We start from the raw sequence: 5,515 nt of genomic DNA, 5'->3' as shown, positions 1-5,515 counted from the left end.
TGCAGCCATTTACACAATCCTGTCCAAAACTGGACAGTAAGAAGACAATTTACAAACTATTTACAAACACACTCAATCTACAGATAAACACCTAAACTAATTGCTTGAAATGAAATTATTTACACCATGAAAGAAATTCCACACAGTTTTGGACGTATCTCAATCCATTAACTTGCTTGGTTGCTTCATTCAAACTGACTGGTAACAATTTTACAGTCTTAGTTTGGTCTTTTTACTAGAGTCGTACAATGTCTGACATCCAACCCATTCAATTAGGGTTTGCAACACCTTATACTACCCATACCTCAGTCGGTGTGCCAAAATTAGGGCTCTCCACACACAACAAGGGTCTATGACCATTTTGGGTGGAAAAGTTGCTTGACAACTTTTAAAAGTTGTCATGCAACTTTTGCATCTTTTGAGCAACTTTGCCATTGTTGCTTTTCATGACTCCTAAGCCTATTTTGGGCTATCCTAAGGAAATCAACATGCCAATAAGGCCTAACACACATTCCAGGCACACTCAACCTCTCCTGCACAAGAAATCACAACAAAAACACTAAGGACCTAAAACTAGGACCTAGTCTAGCACACATGAGCTCATGGCTCTTATTCATGTACAATGGCTTCATAAGAAGCATAACATCAACAAAACAAAGAAGGAGGGAGAGCTTGTAAGGGTGCTCCTGCACCATACTCCCCCTTTGCACACAATTAAGAAATAGAAGAAGAAATGAGAGCAGGGTCTATTCCAAGTGTCTTGAACCTGCTCTCCTCCACTCATGTAGCTTCAGATACTGGTTGATCTGCCCATTTCACTAAGTGCTCCATGTAGACCTAGTGTCTGGTAGACTTCTTCACTCTTGACTCCAAAATCTCCTCTGCTATAGGCTTTTTCACTTAAGGTAAGGTATTCACATCCAGGTCTTGTAGTACCTTGGCTTGGTTCTCAATCTGCCCTGCTATCTCTCCCTTGTACATTACCAGATCAGCCACATTGAAGACTGGTGAAATGGCTAAGTCTGAAGGTAAATCCACCTTATAGGTGTTCTCACCATATTTTGCCAAAATTTCACAAGGTCCTACCCTCTTCATTTGGAGTTTGGTAGGCTTACCACTTTGCATCCTAGCTTTGCTCAAATGGACCATCACATAGTCACCCACCTTGAACTGAACTTCCCTCCTTTTCTCATCCACTTTGGCTTTCATTTTTTGAGTGGATTCAAGGATGGCCTTCTTAACCTGCTCTTGGACTTCCTTGATGGTTTGAGTGAAGTCCTCTGCTTGCCCACTCTTCATCTCCAAAGTACCAAGGTCTCTCAACTCACATACTCCCCTTGGATGTCTGCCATATACAACCTTAAAAGGGCTTCTACCAGTGGTTCTATTCACACTATCATTATATGCATACTCTTCTTGAGGAATGATAAGGTCCCATGTCTGTCCATATTCCTTAGTTAAACACCTCAACAAATTGCCTAACACCCTATTGATGACTTCAGTTGGACCATCTATTTGTGGATGGTAAGCTGAGCTAAATGACAAGTTAGTTCCTAGTCTCCTCCATAATGTTTGCCAAAAATGAACCATGAACTTGATGTCCCTGTTTGAAACAATGCTTAAAGGGAGTCCATGAATCCTAACAATCTCTTTAAAGAAGAGATGTGCAACATAGCTAGCATCATGTGTAGTCTTACATGGAATGAAATGACTCATCTTGGAAAATCTATCTACTACCACATAGATGTTGTCCATACCTGTTTTAGTCTTGGGAAGTCCTACTACAAAGTCCATGCTTATACATTCCCAAGGTCTATTAGGGACCAGCAATGGTTGATAGAGACCAACATTGCTTGATCCTCCTTTTGCTCTTTGACACACTCCACCTTGTTCTACATACCTCTTCACATCTCTTGGCAACTTTGGCCAATAGTAGTACCTCTGTACTAAGTCTAAGGTCTTATTAATCCCAAAGTGTCCACTCAAACTGCCATTATGTTTCTCTTGGATGAGGTTCTCCCTCATAGATCCTCTTGGTACACACAACTGATTACCCTTGAACAAGAGACCATTTTGGAGAGTGTAATCTACATACTCACCATGGAAATGGTTCTCAAACTCTTTGCAAACCTTGTGAGCTGATGAGAAATCTTCATCTCCTTCATAGAGGTCTTTGAAACCTTCTATGCCTATGCTTTATAACTGTAACTCTTGAACAGTCAACAACTTCCTGCTTAATGCATCTGCCACCTTATTAAGCTGCCCCTTCTTATGCTTGATGGTGAAGGTGAAGGATTGGAGATATTCCATCCATTTCAGATGTCTATTTCTTAGCTTCTCTTGAGTGTTGATGTAACTCAATGCCTGATTGTCTGTGAACACTACAAATTCCTTTGGGAGTAGGTAATGCCTCCATTTCTTTAGTGACTGCACTAATGCATACAACTCTAGGTCATAGGCTGAGTACTTCTTCTTTGCTTCACTAAGCTTCTCACTGAAAAATGCCACAGGTCTTCCCTCTTGACTCAACACACCACCTACTGAAATTCCACTTGCATCACACTCCAAAGTGAATAGCTTATCAAACGTAGGTAGGAGAAGGATAGGTTTTGTGGCTACTTCTTGCTTCAACATTTGAAATGCTTTGTCAGCCTGCTCTGTCCATTTAAACTTAGTTTTAAGAGCTCCTTTAATGGTGTCAAGGACTGGTGCACATATACCACTGAAATTCCTCACAAATTTCCTATAGAATTGAGCTAATCCATGGAAACTTCTAACTTCAGTCCCTGTTTTAGGTGTAGGCCAATTCAAGATTGCCTCCAGTTTGCTTAGATCCATCTTCAAGGTTCCCTTAGACACCACAAATCCTAAGTAAACCAACTCTGGCTTCAAGAAGTCACACTTCTCTAGGTTGATGGATAGCTTCTCCTCATGCAACCTCTCTAAGACTAACCTCAAATGCTCAAGGTGCTCCTCTTTGGTTCTGCTATAGATGAGAATGTCATCTAGGTACACCACCACAAATTTGCCTGTGAAATCCTTCAACACTTCATTCATCAACCTCATGAAGGTGCTTGGAGCATTGGTAAGTCCGAATGGCATCACAAGCCATTCATACAATCCCTCTGTGGTTTTGAACGTAGTCTTCCACTCATCACCCTCCTTAATTCTTATTTGGTGATAACCACTTTTAAGGTCTAGCTTGGTGAAATACATAGCCCCTCCTAAACAGTCCATTAGATCCTCTATAGGAATAGGGAACCTATACCTTATGGTGATCCTATTGATTTCTCTTGAGCCAGTGCAAAGTCTCCACTTACCTCCTTTTTTGGATGCTAGCACTATTGGGACTGCACATGGGCTGATGCTCTTCTTAATCAGTCCTTGTTCCAATAACTCTTGCACTTGCCTTGCTACCTCCTTATTCTGGTCAGGTGTGAGCTTATATGTAGCCTTGTTAGATAAGGATGCACCGGGAACAAAGTCTATTTGATGGCTTATAGACCTTCTAGGTGGGAGTGTTGTAGGTGCCCCATCACTCACTATGTCCTTATGTTCTTGCAACATTTGCTTTACCTCCTTGGGTATTTCTGCCTGCAACTTGTCTTCCTCCTCCTTTGGCTTCACAAAAATGGCACACTTCACTATCTCCTCCTCATGTAGCAAGTTCAAAAACTCTTTACCGGTAGCCAATAAAACACTGGGTGTTCTTGAAGTTCCCTCTTCATTCTCTGTCAAAGACTGAATCTTGAAGGTCTTGTTGTCCTTCTTAAAGGAGATGGAGTTCTCATCTTCATCATAGATAACCTTCCTATCAAATTGCTAGGGTCTTCCTAGCAATAAGTGACATGCATCCATAGGTAACACATCACAAAGGATCTTATCCTTGTATCCTCGAATAGAAAACTCTACCCATGTCTGTTCATTGACTAGCACACTCTGCTCATGATTCAACCATGTTACCTTGTATGGGTTAGTGTGGGGTATCCTTGTGAGTTTCAGCTTCCTAACTGCCTCTTCTGATATGATATTGTCAGTTGAGCCTGAATCAACTATCACCTTGCACACTTTACCAAGAATCTTGCATCTCACCCTAAACAATGCCCTCCTATGCTTAGGTTCATTCTTCTCTGGCTGCCTTATCAAGACCCTATTAAACATTAGATTTTCTCCAATCTCTGATTCAATATGGTCCACCTCAGGTGTCTTGCTGCTTGAAGAGTCTTCATGTGCATAATCAACCCTCTTTCCACTATTTGATGAGGTAGGCTTGTCAGGGCATCTATATGCTGGGTGTCCCAATTGTCCACAATTGTAACACTTCATTGTTGCAAAGTAGGAGTTACCTCTGTCGGTACCTCTACCCCTACTTGGACCACCTTGTGCACCTCTTCCTCTAGAATGGCATCCTCTAGGATTGGTTTCACTACCATGTTCAGTCAACTTGGCTTCTCCTTGGTTCCTCTGCTCATTTGCTTTACTTTGGTAACCACCTCGGTGATTCACTTGTTCTCTACCTCTGCCTCTACCCTTGTTATTGGAGTCTCCTTTCCTTTTGTTCCTCTCTTCTACCTTGGCAGCAAGCTGATGACACTTTCGGATAGTAGTAAGAGTCCATAGGCTTATCTCCTCTTGAACGTTCCACTTTAGGCCGCTTAGATACCTAGCCACCTTAATAGATTCATCTTCTTGGACTTTGGACCTAAGACATAGCTTTTGAAACTCCTTGGTGTAGGAGGTTACATCAAGATCCTTCTACTTCAATCGTTGTCTCTTCTTATGAAGTTGGACTTCATAATCCTCTGGTAAGTAGTTCTCCTTAATCTTACCCACCATAGCTTTCCAATTTGCAATAGGTAGCTTCCCCATACTAACTCTTTCTTCTTGCAGGAACTTCCACCATGTCAAAGCTGCTCCCCTTAATCTTGATTTGGCAACTTTAACCTTTTGAGCCTCTGTCACTCCTTCACACTCAAAGTGGTTTTCCATGCCCTCAATCTATTCCATAATAGTGTCTATGTCCATTCTTCCACTGAAATGTGGCAATCCTTCAAAAGCCTTGGTGTTCAAAGCCTTAATAGCCTTTACAAATGGTTCTTCATTGAATAAGGGATCTGGTTCAAGGATAATATCATCTATGTTTATAGTTATCTTGCCTTTACCCTTGGTGTCTTCATCCCAAGGTCCTTGTGTCCTCTGATCCACCACTTCTTGCAGTTTATCCCTTATCTCACTCATAGCTTCTTCAAGGAGTCTATTCTTCTCCTTTTGTTCTTCCACCTCTCTAGCCAGCTCTACATTAGTGACCATTCTGCTCTCCCCTACTGATTCACCAATATATAGAGACATACACAGTCCAACAAGTCTTTAACTTGCTCTGATACCAATCTGATAAGATGGGGTTAGGGATAGACTAGCCTAGTCTATGTTCTTGGATCCTTTCCTTGGATCACCTGGTGTTCTCCTCACACCCTAGGGTCTCTAGGACTTCCTTTGCTTGAGGAATCCCCTGACC

The sequence above is a fragment of the Cryptomeria japonica genome, chromosome 1 (genome assembly GCF_030272615.1).
Source record: "Cryptomeria japonica chromosome 1, Sugi_1.0, whole genome shotgun sequence".
Taxonomy (NCBI): Eukaryota; Viridiplantae; Streptophyta; class Pinopsida; order Cupressales; family Cupressaceae; genus Cryptomeria; species Cryptomeria japonica.
Note: the sequence above shows the minus strand (reverse complement) of the source record.